Source organism: Dermacentor andersoni, chromosome 9, assembly GCF_023375885.2.
Source record: "Dermacentor andersoni chromosome 9, qqDerAnde1_hic_scaffold, whole genome shotgun sequence".
In the NCBI taxonomy this organism is placed as follows: Eukaryota; Metazoa; Arthropoda; class Arachnida; order Ixodida; family Ixodidae; genus Dermacentor; species Dermacentor andersoni.
Genome location: NC_092822.1, coordinates 79,090,069 through 79,112,997, shown reverse-complemented (window position 1 = coordinate 79,112,997; position 22,929 = coordinate 79,090,069). Strand labels below are relative to the sequence as shown.

General features: G+C 44.0%; 2 long non-coding RNA genes across 4 annotated transcripts in view; one reads left to right on the top strand and one right to left on the bottom strand.

The window, feature by feature from the left end:
- The window catches only part of LOC126528286 (uncharacterized), an 85,408-nt gene that overhangs the window by 3,605 nt on the left and 58,874 nt on the right, over positions 1-22,929 (top strand). The window lies entirely within an intron of this gene.
- LOC129384108 (uncharacterized) lies at positions 13,797-21,207 on the bottom strand. Of its 2 annotated transcripts, XR_008611886.2 has the most exons (4): positions 21,111-21,207; positions 19,564-19,599; positions 16,698-16,902; positions 13,797-13,988 (listed from the first exon to the last, which is right to left on the bottom strand). It is a non-coding gene; the product is annotated as an uncharacterized lncRNA (long non-coding RNA). The 2 variants fall into 2 exon arrangements; XR_011890032.1 differs by lacking the exon at positions 19,564-19,599.

Sequence of the window (22,929 nt, the reverse complement as noted above, 5' to 3'; positions counted from 1 at the left end):
ACATTTACCCAAACCCAGTGCCTTGTCTTGCAGAATATAAACAGGGTGGTTGCTTTAGTTGACCCAAACATCGTACAATGCATAAAAAAGGAACAGGAAGAAACCAGTATTATGTATATTCAACAAATATAATTCGGACATAAACGTTAAAGATTCTTCACATTTCACTCCTAACGTGGACACCAATTTAGCCAAATTTGAACTTCTCGTACCGTATAAGTTTTGTGGGACTCTAGGAAGTATTGCAAATAACAGCTTTATAACGCCTTCGAGTACCTGCTTCGGAAATTTGCTGCGCAACTCGTATTTCACTGGCGCTCTTGAAGCACTGTCCGCACATCTCTCATAGCATTTCTCCTATTCCTACAATATGTTACTTTGTAACACATTGAGTTTTCTCAAAATATTAGACAAGCTTTCTGCATAGTTCGTAAAATTTACCTTTAATGATTTGAAATGCGTGTAATATAAACGGGCAGCAAACGCCGCAATTAATCTCCACACTTCAAGCTTTGTGTTACATTATGGTAATCAATACAGTTACCTACATACTTCCGACTATAACATTGCTGCCACTTGCGCTTCCGCCAGGGCAGCAAGTGGCCATGACGGTAGAGGTCGTCATGCGGGAGCAGGGCAGCATGACGTTTTGCTCCAGCACGCATGGTCGTCTTTGCTGCCGCTTCGGCCCTATTAAGAAGTAGCAGTATAGGACGCACTCGATCGAGGCGAAGACAGTGTAAAAACGTGGTGACGTCGTGCTCCCATTGGCTAATTTCCGCATTATGGTGTCACGACAAAACCACTTTTGGGAAGCGAAGGCAATACTGGTTGCAGAAAAGTTAATATAGCAATGCAATTAAAATGGGGTACTGAAGCTTCTGAGGGTTACTCCCAAGAGTTTCGAGGTCCCGGACCTTCATTTAAAGAGAAATATATATAGAATAGTATATAATATGCCAGCAGTGCTTTAGTTACAGACCATTTAGAGGTGGTAAGCAAAGCCGCAATGGTAATCAGCATGGGTCTACCACGCCTCAACGCTATTCGCACTTTGGTGCGAAGAAGGCTTCGACTTGTTAGATTAATTTCTCCACGAATGACGTCCATCACGTTGTTTGAAGCTTTTCGATGCTCTTGGATTCAAGTTTTCCGTCATTACACGGAACTATACAAACATCTTCAATCGCATGCCCATAGCAACCTACCACCATGGTCGCTAACAGCTAAGATAGTGCGAGCCTCTTACGCCTTGCAGTAAAAATCAGAGGCGAACTTCAAAGTTCGAAACTGTGTGTCGAGACGTTGGCCAAGTGGCAGCATTTATCTCTATTAGAGTTGCTAGCTAAGCTGGTTTTACTGTCATAAGCTATCCTTTCTTATTAAAACAAACACTGCTTTTTCTTTGACTTTCCCGCTGCTGCGGTCTTGTCAATTGGTTGGTGCCGGAATTTCCGCCCGATAACACAGAATAATTACGAATACTAAGCGTCAACGCACGCAGTATTCATACCGAAGTGGTCAGCTTGAGGCGATTAGTCTTGGTTACAGCGCGCATTTAATCGTAATAAACAAAATTTGGCTCCATGAAGGCATTGTTTATCATCATCATCATCATCATCATCATCATCATCATAAGCAACAGCAGCAGCAGCATTGGTTACGCCCACTGCAGGGCAAAGGCCTCTCCCATATTTCTCCAACAACCCTGGTCATGTACTAATTCTGGCCATGTTGTCCCTGCAAACTTCTTAATCTCATCCGCCCACCTAACTTTCTGCCGCCCCCTGCTACGCTTCCCTTCCCTTGGAATCCAGTCCGTAACCGTTAATGACCATCGGTTATCTTCCTTCCTCATTACATGTCCTGCCCATGCCCATTTTTTTTCTTGATTTAAACTAAGATGTCATTAAATCGTGTTTGTTCCCTCACCCAATCTGCTCATTTCTTATCGCTTAACGTTACACCCATCATTCTTCTTTCCGTTGCCATTGTTTATAGGCACATATTTTCCAGTACTTACCTTGCTTTCCACCCTGACAAATCTACGAAAGGCAGCGGTCTGGCAATTTCAGTAAAAAATTACAGCATTGCTCCTTGGTCAAGCTGCTATTCTCGAGACGAACTCTACATATTTCATGCTGAGTACATCTCTATTACTGTTTCCTCTTTATCGTGCGCTTTACTCTGTTCCTGCGTCAAGTTGTTATCCTCGAGAAAATGTATTAAAAATTTTTATCCCCGAATAGTTTTCTGTTACTATTCGCTCTTTATCATAGCCCGCAGGGGCGTCTTTGTCAGCAGGCGTTTGGTGTGTTACGCAGCTACGGACCCGAGCAGATGGGGTCGGACTCTACTGCGCTTAGACGTGCAGTGCTTTTTTATAATGTCCGGGGGAGAGATCTTGAAGTTTGAGTCGGTGCCGGATGCTTGGGCCTTTATGGACCCTCGGCGGAGTCAGCACACCTCTTTGGCCCCCACTTCAGGTAAGCGGCACCTCCCGACGGACCCACCCGGGGGAAATCGCCCTTTGCATTTTCCTGTTCCCCTCTCAAACATTTTTCTTTCTCAGTTAATATGAAGACGCACTCACAAAATGAGTCTAGCAAGCGCATACGACAATGCGGCTGACCTCAACAAGATAAAAATAAAAACAAGCGAGGCTCGTGTAGCGCATAAAAAGGTGATCACGCAGAGAGAGAGATCGTTCGAACGCCGACATGACTAGGGCCATAGAGCCTACGGAACCCATATCTACGCGTGAAGTTCACTTGACCGGGCGTCCGTCTTCGGGATTGAGAGCGCCTCGGCTCGTAGGCCGGCACGAGACCTCAGAGAAGCCTGCTGCCGTATCGGAACCCGGATCTACGCGCGAGGTTCAGGAGGGCCAGGCGTCCAACATCGAGGCGAAAAGCGCCTTGGCCCGTCGCCTTGGACTAGGTTTTGAAGCGGCCTGCTGCCGTTTACTGAGCTATGGCCCGCCCATCTTTTCCTGCTCCTTCCTGCTTCTTCTACTTTGCCACGTCAGACCCTACCCGTGAGATTTCCACCTCAAGGACTTTTCCAGTGCCCCCACCCTCCGCAATTCAACTGCTACCTCTTGAGACTTCCTAGTTTATTTTCTATGTTCGAACCACCAAGCATGCTTGTATATAATTGCAGATTTCTTTTTCGTGTCTGTATGTCATCTAATATATGTGTCGCGTGCTTCATGATCATGCACAGTCTCTGCTATGTGCATTGTGCGACACGAATTGCACCATGACGATCCTAATCATCGCATATCCTGCGTACGCGAGACAGGACTTCTCTTATGCTATCTAGAAGATCATCACATTGAATATGTGCGTCTGACGGGTGAGGATGGAGACAGACAAGCTTACGGCAATTGGAAAACAAGTGGGTTTCGCCGGCCCAGCGCTGAAACAATGGGTAGACGAAGGACGCGCACACGAAAGGAAACGCGAGAAGCACGCCTGGCTGTAAATTCAATGCAGCAAAAGAAGCTGACGCCGAAGCATCAGCTCGATTAAATGCAGAAAGGGAAGTGCTCGAGCTCAAGTTAAAGCTGAGTGATTTAGATACGACAGCGCGAAGCATGACTACTGAGCAGCTTACAGAGAGTGTGCACGTAAGCGCTACCGAGAGCTACCAAAGTGCGCATAAACTAATCCCAGCATTTATCGAAGGACGCGATGAGTTGGACGCATACATTGAACGATTTGAGCGCGTCGCAACGAGGCAAGGCTGACCTCAAGACACATGTGCTGCATCGCCAAGCCTTTGTCTGACCCGCGAAGCTCTTATTGTTGGCGGCAGAAGGGCACCTGATCACGCCATGGACTAGCAGCACTAAAAAAGCTTTGTAACGGCGTTTTGATCTCGCTACGGAGGTATAAAAGAAGAGAGAGGAAGAAGAAGATCGCGAGACGCTGGCTGCTGCGTGTTGTTGCTAGTTCGCCATCTTAACCCCTTTGACTCTGCTTGTATATACTTTGTAAATACAGTCTGTCTATGCTCCCAACATCCCCGTAACACATGGGTGGAGGTGTGGGGTACCACGGTTGGAAGCGGTGCTCCGCTGTGGACGTCGCATCGTCGTCCTCACCATGAATGACGGTGAGCACGCGGGATCAACGTCGTTGCCGCCTCCAACATCACCATCGCCAGTTACGTCCTTGTACCCTTCAGTTGTGGTTGTGCAACCCAAGCATCCCGGAACTTTCTGCAGGACTGATGACGCCGACGTTGAAGAGTGGGTGGCTATATATGAACGTGTGAGTGGAATCAACAGATGGGACCCTACGCTTATGCTAGCTAACCTGTTGTTCTAACTAAGGGGCACGGCAAGGTGGGGTTCGAAAACCACGAAGAGGAGGTCACCAGCTGGGACCAATGCAAAGAGAAGTTAACAGAGTTGTTTGGCGAACCAGCCGGCCGTAAGTTTACCGCAAATCAGGAACTGGCCTCCCGTGCATAATACCCCACGGAGTCCTACGTTTCGTAAATTGTAAGTCCTATGTTTTGTAAAGTGATGGCGCATTGTCGTAAAGCCGATCACGACATGACAGAAGCTGAGAAGGTAGGGAATGTTCTCAAGGGAATAGCTGACGATGCCTTTAATCTGCTCATGTGCAAAAGCTGCTCTACAGTTGATGCTGCCATCACAAACTGCGTGCATTGCGAGCTGGCCTAAAGCCGACGCGTCCTGCAACAATTCGCCAGACATTTCCATACTGCCGCAACGTCGACGTGTGAAGATCAGCCCGCACAGCAGCATGCCTCACCATCAGAGGATGTGGTGCGAACAGTTCGACGTGAACTGGACGCGATAGCGCCCATAGCTTTCTTTTCGCGTAGCCCTGATTCTACCCCTTCTTCAGTTCCCCTCGTACAAGCCATCGTTTGCCAGGAACTTGAAAACATTGGACTACATTCTGTCTGTGCTGTCGCCGACCCCAAAGCCAACGAACACCCTTCTACTATTTTCGCTCTACCCAGATGTTTTCTCCCTGTTATCGTGACTCGACTGAGTGGATAACTGCGGACGACCAGCCAATATGTTTCACCTGTCGCCGCATTGGTCAGGTCGCCCGATACTGTCGCAAATCGTGGCCCTCAACACCTCGCAGACCGACCAATATGAACTGTTTTAATGGAAATACCCGCAATGTTTCGCCCACCGCCGAGTATAACAGCGCGACAACCCTACTAGGAACGCGTGGTACAGTCGCTCAAGATCGGCGCGCGAACACTACTCTTGTTCACCGCAAACGCGTCGACCATGTTCCCGTTCGCCGCAGTCACGTCGCCTTCAGTCCCCTATAGATTTTGCCGCAGCCTTTCGGAAAACTAAGAAATGCAGCCCTCGGAGGTGGTGCTGATTCCCTACTACTGAGCAAATCCTCTGTCTGTGTCCACAAAGAGAAGTGTGATTGACGTTAACATAGACAGCATACCTGTCCAAGCCATCGTCGACACTGGAGCCCACGTATATGGGATGAGTGCTAGCCTACGTAGATGTTTAAGGAAGGTCCTCAGCCAAGGAGCTGCCCGAGTGTTTCGTGTGGGCGACAGCGGCGTGCTGGTTGTGGTTGAATTGTGTACGGCGCGTTTAGGTATAGATGGCCACCCTACTTCTGTTCTCTTTGCTGTGATTGAAAACTGCCCTCACGACGTTATCCTTGGATTGAACTTTTTATCCCGTCCTACCGCTCTCGCCGACTGCGCAAACGGCGTTCTTCAGTTCGAACTGCCTCAAGTCGCCGATTTTCCGAGTACCGCTCCACCGCACTTGTCTTCGCTTCAAGATGTGCGTCTGTCATCAGACGGCGTCACTAACGTCGCTTTGACAGCACAGTCACAGATTCCTGACGGTGAATATGTCATTCGCCCCATCATCGACGTTCTTTTTAACCGGAACCTTGCTCTTCCGCATGCGCTGGTGGTGATTACTAATAGCGGCGTCGTTTTTCCGCATCTGAATTTCAGCCAGTGCCCTCACGTGCTTCCAGCCGGCGTGTTCTTGGCCAACGTTTCTAATACTTACGAATTTGACATTGAAAGTCTGAATGCCGAGAGTGGTTTCTTAGCCCCAATTGCCATTCATAGCTCTGGTGCCCTAACGAATGACTTCGCAAAGATGATTGCACCGGACCTCACCTCTGCACAGGCCACAGACATACGTCTCCTACTGGAATCGTACCACGACATCTTGGATTTCGGCCACAGACCTTTAGGACAAACATCTGTTGTTCACCACCGTATCAACCCTGCAGACACGAATCCTATTCGTCGGCGTCCCTGTCGTGTATCACCTGCTGAACATGGGTCATGCAATGAGAAGCGGACAAAATGCTCCACACAGGGGTCATCGAATCCTCAGCCAGCACTTAAGCTTCGCCTGTCGTCCTTGTGAAAAAATAAAAGATCGTACCTGGCATTTTTGCGTCGATTATCATCATGTAAACAAGATCACCCTGAAAGACGTCTACCCACTACCACGCATTGATGACGCCTTGCCCTTACAAAAAAAATTGTTGAAAGGTTATTGACGTATCATTGTTCAACGTCAACAAATGACCTTGAAAGATCATCGGGGAATTGTTGAAACATCATTGAGGAAATTGTTGACAAGTGTTGATAATTGGCCCGCGAAATTCACTCGAAACATCATTGTGGCCTCTCAATTTGAAAGATCATTGGCATATCGTTGAAACTATGGTGTACTTCAATGCTGAAAGCCCATTGAAGCATTGTTGGAGATGTGTTGTTTGTCAATGTTGAAACCCAATTGACGTATTGTTGAAATGTGTTGTTTGTCAATGTTGAAAGCCCATTGAAGCATTGTTGAAGATGTGTTCAGTCTCAAAATTGAAAGCCCATTGACGTATTGTTGAAATGTGTTGTTTGTCAATATTGAAAGCTCATGGAAGAATTGTTGCAGATCTGTTGAACATCAACACAAATTATGTTGAAATTCCTTTATGCCCCACTGGGTATTTAGCAGTTTAAACCTGCACTTACCTTAAAATACTGCTGAGCTATGTTGCATATAATTACCTTTGATGTCACGTTGGTATGTTTGCTGTGAGAGGATAGGGATAAAATTTAAATACAGCCGTTTTGTATCGCAGGCCTCTGTCACCCTGGGCTCAAAACATGCTCCTAGATTGCCTGTAATAAAACATTGCAAAACTGCTAGCAGTACTGTTATGCCACTTTTTTCAATTGTCAGAGTGAATGGTCCTCCACAAAATCAAGAGTGCTGAACTGATGCAGACAAAAACCATTTTTCTAGGTGAACTGTTTATTTGTAACCAAACATCTGTGTAAATGTACAACCATTTGTAGTTTGAGAACATCAGAAACTTCTTAAAAACTATTGCACAGTACAAACTTCCTGCAGCTTGACACCATAACAAAATTGAATACTGAAGGTGTAGTCTGTGTGGCCCTCATAATAATAATAATATATGGGGTTTTACGTGCCAAAACCACTTTCTGATTATGAGGCACGCCGTAGTGGGGGACTCCGGAAATTTTGACCACCTGGGGTTCTTTAACGTGCACGTAAATCTAAGTACACGGGTGTTTTCGCATTTCGCCCCCATCGAAATGCGGCCGCCGTGGCCGGGATTCGATCCCGCGACCTCGTGCTCAGCAGCCTAACACCATAGCCACTGAGCAACCACGGCGGGTGTGTGGCCCTCAAGTAAAACACATTTCCCAAAAGAAATAAATTAAAAATAAATAAATAAATACCTAAATAAATAAATGTAGAAGCAGACTGACATGACTGTCAATAAGGACACTCGAAAAAGGTACTTGCTTTCTCTATTAGGGAGCCAGTGGTACTATTACCATGGCACGATTTGCTTGAGCCCACAGCACTCAAATGAGACCTGATATGCAGGGTGGTTATCTTTAAGTTTCATGGAATTTATTAAACACGGACTGTTGCAGCTAACACAATTCTAGATACAGAGTGCCAAACATTACTTGCATGAGAAATCAAGACACCATAGTCAGCTGATTAAGAAAAAAATTACCGACGATTACGTTACTTCCTAATGCGAAATTTGAGCGCAGCAAATGAGCTGTTTCACCTTTTCGATAGATTGAGGCAAAGAAATCGAGCAACACATGTATGCGCTATCACAGAATTTTTTTTTATTTTTCACACGTATTCCTTTAACAAAGACTCCACTAACAGTTCTTGACAGTCATGAAGGAAGCTTTGTGGTCGGAGAAATAGACTGATATATGTTCGACTTGGTACACCAATGCTTGATTCTCAAAGACGAGATCTATACAAGTGCCTCGCGAGGTTGTCACAGCCGTGGGACGCGTTACGAGCGAGAGGAACGGGATGTTCTCCCGCATAAGTGTTAGGAAATTGCTGTTTGTCTTTATGTCAAGCCGCCATCGATCTGGCTCTCTGATTGCCACCGCACAGGGCGAACGGCAGCGGCAATTTCGGCTCGGGCGGTGCACATATACAGATCCGCCGCCACCGATCTGGCTCTCTGATTGCCACCGCACAGGGGTTGCATTGGAGGAGGAGCGAAGAAAGGAATTAAGTTCGAGCCGGCGCTTTGACAACCGGAGACTCGCAGGAAGAGGGGGGAGGGGGGCGGCGTGTACACCCAGCGGCAAACGATGGGGGCAGAAGCGCGCGCAGCAAGCGGACAACACGATAAAGGGAGGAGGGAAGAGATAGCTGCGACTGACTGATGCCGCTGACGCCGATAGTGAGTCAACCCCAGCTGCGGAGTTGGTTTCAGGGACAACGCCGCCGATGCCGACACAAACAATATGATACCCTCGCTTCCGCAGCGCTAAGAACCAGGTCTAGCCGTGGGAAAGTGGTCACGTATTCGTCGGCGTGCCGGGGCCTACGTGAAATAACCGGCGCGTCGGCAACTGAAGAGCACCCTATCCGCCACACAAGAACAGGGGGGGGGGAACCCTTTCCTCCTCTTTCTGCATGGCGGCGACGGTGTTCTATGCAGTCACGTTATCTTGACTCTCTAGCGGCGTCAGCGGCATCCAGCGGTATCAGTCGGTCGCTGCTAGCGCTGGGGGGATGAAAGGGGGGCGGAGCTGGTTACGAGGCCGACGACAACGCCGACGACGACGCGAAACCCAGGAACGGACGCCAAAGAGCTGCGCTCTAAAACTCAGTTCCTAATAAAGTTTTTACGAATTGTAGACGGTAATTTTACAAGGTGTATCCACTAAGAACGAACTTCCAGAATGACACCAGTAACGAGACACATGCCATCAAACTGGCTGTAGAAATGCACTGCTGTAGCACTTTTTTGTTAACAAAACGCACTGTTATGCATTGAAGCACAAAAGTAACCGGAATGCCCATGTATTTCTCTCACATTTATGAAAAAATCTCGCAACTGGTGTCATCCTGGCAATTAATTTCAAGTGAATATGTCTTTCAACCTCACTGGCTACAATTTGCAAACTGAAATATGTGCCGTGATGTTTAAGTGAATTAATAAATTTATGAGAATCAGTTTAATGTTTCCATTTCTTGTGCTAGTAATGTCCACCTCTGAATAATCCAGCTCAAGAACAAAAATTATGCTACCTGGCACAGACAACTTTAAAAAAATCTGTAAAACTGAAAAAGGACCACTGTACAACCCTCATTTGTTGGTTGAATGGTGTGTGCCAATTTCAGTAAACCTTACATACTTCTGAAATATGGCAATCACAATAAGTGATGCTTATGGGAGCAGTTTATTATGCTGCATTGCTGTTGCATGATACAGTTGCGTTTTCTGCCATGATAACGTTCCTGCGCAGGTCATTCCATATCAAGCGACTTATTCACATTAACTACTTCAGATTTTTATATGAAAAAAAAAACTATTAGTGATGTGCTGGAATAAAACAAAGTTACTCCTTTTGTGAGTTCAATTTTATTCACTGTCACAAAAAAATAACGAAAGAATTCAGAAAAAGATATGGTTTCATGCAAACATGAAAGGCACATCATTGCCATTATCGGAGATTTTTTGTTGCATTTTAAATTTAAGCCGACTTATACCTATTAATTTTTACTCATGTATTTTAGATAGCAATAAACCATGTTTACAAAGCTATGTAAAATGCAGTTTTTACTGAACTCTGACAATGGCACAGATGCACTTGCAGGTGTGCGATTCCATGCCGAATCGACCAGTGTTTTTTTGACACCACACATATAGCTGAAACATTGCCATGTGTTTACTAGAGTTCAAAACTCGTTACCCACTTTTATTAATTTTTGCCAGATATTTTGTAGCATTTTGGTGACAGTTTAGTTTTCCTGCTCAGCTGAGCTAGAGGACATCAATCAACATTCTTTTTCAAATGCACATTGTATTGATCAAGGCCTTCAAATGGTGTGCATGGAAATACGGTGAAGTGATGCAACTGCCAAAATACCCAATTTTTCAAATATTTGAATACTTCAATTGCTTTTGGCACCGGCAAAAATGAGTCAAATTGCAATCCGTTAGATTTTTTTTCGTAACGAAAAATTCACAGGACAGAACTTAAATACAGAATGGTAGCCCAGGTGACATAGTATAGCAAAAAAATATGTGCAGCTTTGAAGGTTCAGCTGATCGCCTGTAAAAAAAAACAAATTCTAATCTTTTGCAAGAAGCTTCATGTTGAAGGAAAAAACAGCTTTCGTAGTTGGCCAAAAAATATGTGATACATTATTGGATAGCTCTACATGTCTGCTATGCATGTGTGAAGTTAAAGAAGGCATTATTTTTAAATGCGAGAAATTCTTTTTTGAAATTTTGTCAGCACCGACTTTTCTCGGATGTGCGCACAGCTTGCCGGCTGGGAATGCACACGACAAAGCTGGCTTTGTCTCCACACAGATGACAGAGAAGCGGTGTTAGGGTCTGCATTTTATTGCCAAGGGACACATGCTCTAACGCAACGAGGCTTGTGTTTGGTGTGGGCCAGGTAAACCATACAGCCATTGCACATAAACTATCTATACGAGGTCTGTTAGAAAAGTATCTGACCTTTGGCTGAAGAAAAAAAAAAACTGGCATAACTGGAGCGTTGGAAACCTAATCACCCTCAAAGTAGTCTCCTTGGGACTCCAGTCACTTCTCCCAGCAGTGCTGCCATTGTTAGAAGCATTCCGAGAAGTCCTCTTTCCGAACGGAGTTTAGCTCAGCTGTCGTTGCAGCCATAATGTCTTCTCTTGTCTGAAATCGCGCTTCTTTCAATGGCCTCTTGATTTTGGGAAACAGCCAGAAGTCGCAGGCGGCCACATCAGGAGAGTAAGGAGCCTGTCGAACTACAGGAGTCTGGTTATTCGCCAAAAAAGTCTGAATCAAGTGCGAGAAAAGCATTGTCGTCATGGATGCGCCAATTTCCTGTTGACAACTTCGGTATCTTGCGCCACACAGCATCACATAGGCCATGGAGGACATCCCTGTAGTAGTCTTTAGTGATTGTTTGACCCTGCGGTGCGTACCCGTGGTGTACCACACTGCGGGAGTCAAAGAAAGCAGTCAGCAACACTTCAACGTTGATGCGCACTTAGCGGTCTTTGGTTGGTGACGTGGAATGCTTCCACTGTAATGACTGGGATTTGGTTTCCGGGTCGTAAACATACCCCCAAGACTTGTCACCAGTGATTATGGTGTTCATGAAGTTGGGGTCACTGTTTGTGGAATCCAGCATGTCTGTGAGACTTCAACACGAAGTTGCTTTAGCTCCACCATGAGCAGCTTGGGAACGAATTTCGTTGCAACTCTCTTCATGGCCAAATCTTCAGTGATAATGGAATGTGGATAAAATGTGCTGATGCCCACCTCTTCCACAATTTCTTGGATAGTCACACGACAGTCCCGCATCACTACGGGGTTCACTTCGGCAATGACCTGGTCATTTCGGCATGTTGATGGCCGACTGGAGCGTGGCTCGCTCTCCACCGATGCGTGGCCGTCTTTAAACTGGTTGTACCACTCCTTAATCTGTGTGCTGCTCATAGCATAGTCACCAAAAGCAGTCTGAATCTTCGGAATGGTTTCCACTTGGCTGTCACCCAGTTTCTGGCAAAATTTGATGCAGTAGCACTGTTCCAGTCACTCCGCCATTTTCCTTGCAATAAAAAACCAACGAGAGCACTGTGTACTACCTCATTCAAATGCTGCGTCCCAGCAAGTCACGCTATTGGCAGGCAGGAAAAAATTCGTGCATGCGCACAAAGGTTCAAGGGCGGCTGATGAAAACGCACTTGTTACATATTCATCAGGTGTTCGCAAAAAAAGGTCAAATACTTTTCTAACAGACCACGTACGTATTAAATACGTGAGGGAATCCTGCAGTGCTGAAAGATATGGTTCGTGCAGTTTACAAAAAGAAATATCAGCTATTATGTAGACAGTAAATCCAGAAAGAGCGCTGATATTGTTTATACAAAGCATTTTAAAGGGCATGTCGCAGTGCAATGCAACATAGAGGGAGCAGGACACTTTGTGCCCTGCTCCCTGAAGCCCAATGACGATGCAAGTAGAAAACACCTTCATAATTAGGACTGAGAACCTACATGAGTACGAACAAATTCTTGTGGTGTTGTTTGCTACCACTGCTTCAGAGCCGGAACATGCTCATCTATAAAAGTCATATGTGCCATGTTTAGTCTGATGTGGTCAGACACCATTGGCAACCACTTCTTGCGTTCATGTTAAAAAAATACGAATTGAGACTGCAGCTGCAGCGCTAGATGTCACCTGCCTTCGCAATGATAAAAAAGGCAGTCAGTTTGTTGAATAGTTCTTGTGGCTAATTATATTAACAATATTTCCTTACTAGATGATATGGCTTCATATATTTATGCTGTATGTGTGATCCACAAATGAACATTATAAAAAATAATTTATCGCACTTAAAGAATAATACCTTTTTGTTACTTGTCACATGCATAGCAGACATGTAGGGCTGTGTAATGATGGGTGACATACTTTTGTGCCAACCACTAAAGCTAATTTTTTTACCTTCAACACGAAGCTTTTTGCAAAAAACTTGAACTTTACAGTTTTTTAGCTGATCAACTGAACCTCCAAGGCTTGAAATATTTTGCAGCTATCCCAAGTCAACCAGTCTGATTTTATATTTATTTTGTGCCTTCTGTATTTCCCTACGTTAGAAGAAAATTCAAACTTTGCAAATTTTGGCACTCACACCACTTCAGTCTCTTGACATGAACACCATCTGAATATTTGGATCATACAATTTCCCTTTCAGAAGAAACGTGTATCAGTGCCTTCTAGCTTAGCTGGGCAAGAACAATAAATTTTTGCCAAAGTTCAAAAAAATTTTTGTGAAGGAAAATAAATGGGGAGCAAGAGTTTGGAGCTACAACTATATCTGTGATGGTCAAAAAAACGTTGGTTGGTTGCCCTGGAATGACTCATGTGTATGTACGAAAGCAAATTTTCTCATTGTACCTACTCAAAATCAAGCAAACTTGAAATGGTTTGCCATAATGGAACAGTTCTTGACAAAATTGGGTGGTTTGGCATGAAATGGCTTAAGATACTTAAAAAATATATTAATAAGGAAACACTTTCCTTACAAGAACCATATCAAAAACTAACATAAAAATGTAGTGAACTATAACAAAGCACAGCACTTGTATTCTGGATTGAGCAATCCAATGTGGACTTCTCAGGAGACTAGCATAATTAACATAAATAAAATTAACATAAAAATGTGAAGGCATAGAAAGGCACAACATTTGTAAGCTCTTTTGAGAAATCCAAATTGGGCCCTTCAGGAGACTAACACAGAACATAAAAATGTCGAGAGTTACAAAAGCACAACACTTGTGTTTTGGTTTGAGCTGTCCAACTTGGGCTCTTGAGAGGTTATTGGTCCCATGCGAGAAGCGAGGCCACAGTTCTTTACATAGGGCATGTTGGTACCAGGCAATTTGCGACACGTGAAGCCTGCAAAAACAAGAAGCCAGAACAAGTTTTAAAAAGCAACTTCCACATGCAAAAGAATGGCATGCAATCTGCCCTCGTTATAACGAAATTGATTTATGTATTTGTGTTGCTTTAGTCCAACTTTCCACGAGTACAGCTTTACAGCATGACCATTTAAATTTATTCAGTGCGGCACAGGACTCCACTAAGTGTCAAATGCAGGAAAGGGCAAAGAGGAACAAAACACTGTAGCAAAATAACTATGAATATCCTCAATGTCAAAGATGTGAGCTTTGCTTGCTGAGAAACAAAATGGTGAAACAAATTCATGTCGTTCATAAATAAACCTGAACTGACAACTAAAATTATTTCTTGTAACATTCATAATTAAAATTTGCTGCACTTCACTGTGCTTTTCCATGCTCCAAATACAATACTGTCATGTCACTACAACTGAGTGTAGCTTCATTTGATGTTAGGTTTCCTGAGTTCACATGCAATCGGAATGTACTTCTCGCCTTACAATGACTTAAGACTTTCTACATTAAAGAAGACACTGCTTACAGTGAAGTATGTTTTCTGCCTCGACGACTGAATTACTGTTATAATGAGGATTCCGTGTAGTGCACCAAGCTGCTTAGCATGACACATGCAGAATGTGACAGAGACGAAGAAATGCCGTCTTTTAAGAGCCATATGCGATAGGACTGACTTCTTTAACCCTTTTAGGTTTCACTGCCGTACATCTGTGGCTGTGATGGAACGTTCTAATAAAAATTTGCCTTTTCAGAACAAAGTGTTGCCTAGCATCCCACTGGAGGTGCTGCAACCTTCTGAAACTTCTAGAAAATATTCTTATAGTGCTGTCGCTCCTTGGGTTTCTCCAAAACTGATTTTTCATCTAGCTCCTTGGTGTCTGTCATTGCAGTAATTTGGGAGTGTTGCCACAAGTTTTTTGTAAGTTTCATTACACAAAAAAATTATGTTGCTTTATCCTGCATAAAAAAATAAAACATGTAAAACTGCAAATACTGAAATGGTATTGCCACTTTATTGTTATTTAAAAATGTTATTTACCAGTTTATTTTCTCGGAATGTCACTCTGAAGAACTTAAATCTGTAATAAAAATATTAAGGGTGCGCGAAAAGTGATTTTTGAGGCTGAACCGAATAATGCTAGAAGCAAATCAAATAATGGATAGTTTCTGAATAATGAACAGCTGATATCACAATTAATGTAAGATGAGGCTCACATCCTAGTATTATTAAAGTTAGCAAGTTTCTGTCATTATGTTATGAAAAGCTGTTTATTAAAAGCACAAATGGAGCCGCAGAAAGTTTCTTCACATGCACAGGACTCTTCAGTAAGCATAAATGATTGCTGTACAGCCTCTAAAGTACAGCTACTGAAGTAACGTAGCCTGGTCTGCTATTACAAGTTGTTACGTTTTATGTCTACACTATGTTATTGGAGGTGAAAATTTACCGTACTTTGGCTCAAATTTCATGTTTTATTGGTGTTTCGAAATATTAGAATACTCGCATTTACAAATAGTGACCATTCAAAGACTAAATTGAATAGGACACTATTCAATTCGAAAGTTTTGAGCATTTGCACGCCACAAAAAATATATAACTCCTAAATTAGAGAGGCATATTTCTCCCCAAAATGTGATCCTCAACGGGCTAAACAAGAGCGACATAAAAGCCCATTCATCTTTTTGATTAATTTAAGCCCATAATCTACTTGGCAATGGTTCATAATAACCCTGTTAACAGGTTGGTGAAGTAAGGAAGCAGGAATCAATTCTAACAATTTCAGAATGGGAGTAGTGGACATGTCCGATGGTCTGTAAGAAGCTTTATACATTAGGCCCCAAGAGCCTATTCTCAATTTATTGAAGTATATGGGGAAAAGCCACATAAATATTTTTTTCATATCTTAGAATACACATAAATATTTTTTTCATATCTTAGAATACAAAGTGATAAAGTGTGCGTTAATAAATACGAGTCATAGGTTAAGTGCTTAGAATGAGTAAGCGCCCACTAAACGTAGTACTGTTGACAGCAATGCTTGCAACTCTGTCCCTGTTGTTTCTTTGATTGAAACAACCAAAAGAAAATTGCCACACCACTCAGGTTCCCTCTGCTAAAAGGCTGCTGTCTGGCATCACATGGACCTCCTTGAATATAGGAGCAACCTTAATTCGATGTGGTCTGTTAAAATTGGTGAAACTACTGTTTCACATCTCAGAACCTGGAGAGCTGTTTTGACTTTTGCAATTTGGTGAACATGCTCCTGCTCGAGCTGAGCAGTAACCACACTTGAGCATACCTTCTCCGCAATTCGCGTATTAGAATAACATTTTCAGGCTAACTAAACATGTCCTCCATGCCAATAGATGCGGAGCATGCTTCACAGACAACTATTCCTTGCAATGACAGCCAAGTAACACTGCTAATGCGCAAATGCAGCTCATTTTATGTGGTGGAGCCACTAAAAACTTTCAGCAGTGAAGGCAGCTTTTAAATTTTAGAAGCATTTGCGTATGGCGGCATTACGCACTTAAGATCGTACGAACAGTCATTCCAAATAGTAGGCTATTGTCGCACACAACTGCACACACGGGCTACTTGAAAGTCGTTTGTTATGCCAATGGCAAGTTCATAATTTTAGAGAAAAATGTGAATGTAAAAATGCAACCAGAAAGGATATATGGTACTTGCCTATAACAGCACTGACCCTGGTGGGGTCAAGAGCCTTTTTTGCCCCTTGGTGTTATTTCCAAAGCCCAAATGGCCCATGAGCTCCTCCTCTGTGAACACATGGTGAAGCAAGGCCCTTGCAAACTTTCCTGGTCCACCATGGCAGGCCATGGTAAACTGTGCCAGGATAACCTTCTCAATGTGCACTCCTTCAACCTATGTGAACCTGCATGTTTAAGTAAATGTTAGTAAAACAGTTTTAAGCCTTTCAAGCACATTCACACAACAGCCCTACTGCAAATAAATTACAAAAGTACCTGTTGCAAATCTAGATTGCTAAACTTGACTTCTTACAAGCTTCTTATGCTGTCTGGACGCCACATGTTTCAGAAAAACAATCCAGCACAAACAAGAATAATAAACCAAAGTATCCAAACATCTAGTACTTGAAAAAGGGGAGTACCAGCGAAACATAAATGACACGCACACAAGGAAACGGCATTAGACAGGGACGGACGTTGGGACGGACCAGCGTCCGTCCCTGTCTAACGCCTTTTACGTGTGTGCGCGTCCTTTGTTTTGCTGGCACCCCCCTTTTTCAAGTTCATCATGCACCAACTGGCCCAAGAGCTTGCGCTAATGCACATCTAGTACTATTTATTGTGATTACCATTCTTAGGATACTTCATATTTTCAGGTGTTTGTCTCTATTTTCCCATCCATTTGTGTCAATAGGTAGTCCATGGTCTAATGGGGAGATTGGGCTGCTATGTTGAGGGAAGAGTTCAAAATCAACCGTTGGAACAGCTTGGGTGACTGGGTATGCGACCCTGGGCATATGCCACTTTTCAATGAATCTCCTTCCCGCTATCTTGGGCAACTGCTGCTGCTTGTGTTGGCAAGCAGCATTAGGAGCTCAAAGAGGGACATGATTGTAGATCATTACTAAGATTACCACTACACGTCACGTTAGCTTGCTGTGCTGCAGAAGTAATATGTGAGATTCCACTCCACTATATGAAATGTACATAAGCTGCAAGGACAGTATGTGCCAACCACCTCAATTAAGTTAATCGACTCGCAAAGCACAGGCTGCACAAGATCACGGAGTGAACTCAGAAGTTTGTGGACAGTCAGTTGATGTCCATGTCAGGGACCTCTAGGGAAACTCAGTCATTTCCTCGATGTGCATCATCGTGCCGTCATACATTGTATTACAATTCTGTCTGTCTCGTTGTACCACCGTTCTAATAGTCATCACGTATCACCACACAATTCAAAATATAAATAGACACTTATATCTACTGTTTATTTAATCTTTATGGAGAATACTTTGAGCATGAGTTTTTGCAAAGATCATGAATTCTACAGCTTAAAGGAGCACTAAAGCAAAATTAAATTAATTAAATTCTGGCGTTTTAAGTGCCAAAACGACAATCTGATGTTTAGGCACGCCTTAGTGGGGAACTCTGGACTAATTTTTACCAAATCAGGCTGCAAGGTACCTGGGCAGTTTTGTATTTCACCTCCATCAAAATGCGGCTGTTTGATCCTGTGACCTCGTGCTTAGCGGAGCTGTGCCAGCACCCCTAAGCAACTACGGCATGAAAGCACTAAAGAGAAAATGTATTTTAGATGTATCTGTACATGACCTTCCTACAATTCAAGAGATTCACTCATACCGTGACAAGAGGCTGAGTAAACTGTAAAAGCAGCAAGAGGAAAGATTGGTGGCAGTGCTGCCTTGAAGTTACCACACCCGCTTGCTGTGACGTCATAGATTTTGATGATGTCTGTTGAGGTGTAGCAATTTTTTTTACAAATAAAGATGTTGAATAAAGATGTTCTTCATCGTATTCTATAAACCCAAAATAAAAAGCGTCAGGAACTTTTACAGAACCAATACAGCCCAAGTTTGAAAAAATACTTGGAATCCATGATGTGACAATGAGGTGTCAGCACAAAGATTTTGGGGCGATACTCAGAAAATTGAACTTTGAGCTTTATTTTCTCTAATAATCAAACAACTACCAAGAAAGTTACAGAAGTAGTTATTTAAGACGATGCTTTAGTTTAAATTCATTTAAGGTGTCATTAGTGTCCCCTTAATACAAAACAAGGAATGCACTTGGCTGCGTAATAGGTTAACATGCATCACTGGTTCTCATTAAGGTAGGATTATCAGTATAGCAAAGGGCATGCACTGGCTGCTCCAGAGGGGAACCCTTCCACTTCCCCTCAACCTCCCAATTTCCAATTTCTTTATGAGCAGTGATGCAATTTCTGTATCTTAACGAGACATAATGCCAAGGAGATTAAAAATGCCATGCTGGCTACAGCATGTGGTGACCGGCACTTCACACCGTCCAGCTCGGCATCAATCTTTTTGGAATTTGGCCCTTGAAATGCAGAAAGCCCCGATCACTGCTCGTTCTTCAGCCAACTTTCTCAAAGGGTGCTGCTGTTCTGGTTTGATACCTCTAGCTGTGCACTGCTGTATGACATAGGTCATAATACCTTCGTTCTGGTAAAACTAGAAAGATGTGCACTCATGCAGACCACTAATGTCCACACTAAGTTTCTGAACGCCCCTCTCATATCAGGCATATACACTGAAAAAGGCACATTCCGCGTTTAATATGTTCACAAGTGACAATGAAATTCACTCCCAGTCCCGGTGCAGTTGCAAAGTCTTTAAGCTGAGTGCTTAAAGGCACCATGTCTCCTAATGAAGGCACTCTGCACCAATTGATCACTGGAGCAAACGCGTTGCAGTTGCATCAGCAATGTTGTTGTTTTTTCTGCTTCCTGCAATACATTTTCACGGTATCACTGTATTTGATCATCGTGACGCTACAGAATGGATGGCCAAAGAATTCACTTTTACCGTTCCAGCTGGGGCCTCTCCCGGCTCATTTTGAATCTGAAAAAAGATGTCACTATTAAAACGTGAAGCCACGATGCAGCAAAAGCGACAATCAAAAGAGCTACATGGACCATTAGGCTGACATAAATGGACGGATACAAATGACTAGTCATTGAATACACTAAAGTGTGGCCGCTCTTGCCAATGGCAGTGTGAGCTTGTAAAAAAATTTATTTCACATTCCTCTAGTTACTTTAAACATTATTTCCACGCATCTACTTAACTGTTATGGGCCCATATTAAAGGCAGCTCTTTCATATAAAACCAGTGTTACATTCTTTTACTCCTCGTCTACCTGATGCTACTGAAGTTTTGCTTACTCTCAAAGAAAGAATTTCACAGAACTGCTCTTTCGACAAAGCATTATTGTGGCAAAGCGTCGTGATTTAGTTCACAACGATGCGCTCCCCTTTCAATCTGTTCACTCTATAGTGCTCTGATTCAAAGCAAAAATAGCTTTTCGACATAACTAGCTACTTCTATGGTCACAAGAAACAATGCTAATTATTGATGTTTATGTTGCCGATAACGTATACATGCCGCCTCGAAACACAGTGGGACGACAACGCAGATATGCCAGGCATCTCGTTCCTTTACTGATTTTAAAACTATTGTTAAATCAGTTACTGAAGTGCGAAAAGCTGCAATTTCACGAAATTACATTATTTTCAATTTTGTAGGACCTGGAGTGCCATGAAATCTGCCTTTCCGTGAATGCAAAGAGCGCCTACGCGAAGCCGTTTGGGCGAAGCACTCGATGGCGACGAACGGAGAAGATGAAAAAATAAAGTTGAATGCGCCCGGCCTGGGGGAAAACAAAACGCACGCGGTTGGCAAGGCGTATAACTCGATGATTTCGCAGCACTCTGTGGCATCACCCCTATTGTATCTCACGTATCGCATGTACACCCTTGAAATTCTTTATTATTATTGCGCGACAGCCTCCTCCGTGTTTTCCGATCGCGCGAACATCGGCCGCACGGCGTGTCAGATAGTGGCCTTGAAGCACCGCGGAGTCACTCGATCCTGAAGGGAACAGCGCAACAGAATACACTTTCGCCAATCCCAGCGCACCCCCCCCCCCCTTTTGCTGAAAGCTCGCTCACACGCCTTGTACTAGCGTGGCGCAAACGAAATATCTTCGATTACAGTACAGATCGGATGGTTTCACGTCGCATTGTTTTGCGCTCATTAATAAGGCTAACTCAATCGGTGCTCGAACACCGTATCAGAAATCATGGCGTACAACATGCCCTGTTTTAGTTGGCACCACATAGCTGCCTTACGTCACCACAAGCGGAGTGTAGAGTTAAACCAGGACAAAACTCCACGTTATCTACCACAAATCTAGTGCTGTACAACCCATTCTCGCAACGGAAGGATAGTACTAGGAATGAAAACTAGAAAAGAGGCGCGCGGAAGACACGCGCAAGCGCTGAAATCATTTCCCCGCTTCCGTTCACCGCGTCGCAATGGACGAACAAGGGGAATTCGAAACACTCACTCACCCTTGATGTCGCTGAGTCGGAGGCGATCATGGCGATCTTCGAGGCAACAAGTCCATAAAAAGCGAGCAACACGCAGGAATATTCCAAAGATGTCACAGCGAAGCACACAAATAACTCAGAAAACGCAGGAAACTCTCAAACAAACTGCGTGCACGAACTCGCCGGAATGCGCCAAGCATCAACAGCGCAAACGCGCAATCATACATGTACACTCATACAAATACAGGCTTATATTATCACAAATTGTACCATTGGATAACAAATTATGTGATTTCACGTTATTACTGAACAATTGTTGCGATTTGCAAGTGTATAAAAGTTTTTTGCTTCGCTTCTTTGATGAACTACTTTTCTTTAGCGCAGTAACGCAGTGCACCGGCCGGAGCTAATGGCATGCGCGGGAAAAGGCGCCAAATTCAAACGTCACAAACGCCGCGCTAATTTGTGCGCGCACAGTTTTCGTCGTTTGGATTTAAAAAAATAAAGTAATGCGTGCCGCAACCATGCGAACTGAACTATTGACCAGAAAAGTACAGAAACGTCGCTGTTTGTGCTTCTTATTTCGACGTCATGGCAAACTGCGGGCGGTCTGTCGTCCCATTCTTTAAACATTTGTGCGTGTGCTCCTGCGCTGTGCGATTTGTCACCGAGAACGTATAGCAGCGCAGATTGTGCTTGGTGGCCGAGCAGATTCCGAACACATTCGCCAGCACCCCGTCTAGGTCACCGAAAAGAATTTGGCCTCCATGTGAAATATGAGCACCATGTCGTACATATCGGCCAAGCTTTTCGTTTCGTTCTGTATAGCGCGCTAACGGGTAAGCGAAACGCACTCTGTAAAAACGATGTTCACTCCTTTCTCCGCCGCACCCACCGTGGTGGCATAGTGGCTGAGGTGTTGCTCTACTAACCCGAGTGCTTGGGATCTAATGCCGGCCGCGGCGGCTGCATTTCGATTGGGGTGAAATGCAAAAACGACCGTGTACTGTGCGTTCGGTGCAGGTTAAATGACCCGAGATGGCAAAAATAAATATGGCGTTTCTTACTACGGTGCGGCTCATAATCAAAGCGTGGTTTTGGCACGTCAAACCCCAGACTTGAATTTTGTTAACGTTCTCCGCCACCTTGACCATATTTAACATGGAGGCATGCAATGCCGTTTCCTAACACACAGCCAGGGCACTGGCCCTTTATAATGGACGCCGATGGAAATGCAGGATGCGTCCAATCATCGGTTGTTTGTCACTGCTTGTAGGGACGTTTGTCTTCTCAAACTGCATATATATATATATATATATATATATATGCAGGATGTTTCTGCTAACTTTAGGCCGACTGTAAACTCTATGACGACGCGACTAAATGCATGTTGCTCCCTTTGGTATGTAGCGTGTCGCGCTATTTGTGTATTCTTGCTTAATTAGCTAATTAGTCAAGCATAATTAACCAACTTCTGAAGCAAGGAAGTTAGGGAAGAAATTCCAATTAGAAAGTTGCAGAGCTGTTCGCAACACGTCCGAATAAACAGTTTCTGCCTTTCTATCTGTTAAGTATTATTGTTTTTCAGCTTACTGCGGATGCTCGCGAAATAGAAAAAGCACCACGTGACATATGCCCGCCTGCGAGTCGTGATTGCACTGCTCCTAAGCCTTCTGCGCACAAACGAAAACATACCATTTAACCGGTGTGAACACCCGTCTGCTTATCGCCATCATGAACCGCAGCGAGGGAAGCACGTCGCTGGCGTCAATACCACAGCCAACGCCTTCGTCACTGCCCGGTCGCCTTTTAAGCGGGAACACACCCTGCTCGATGGTAT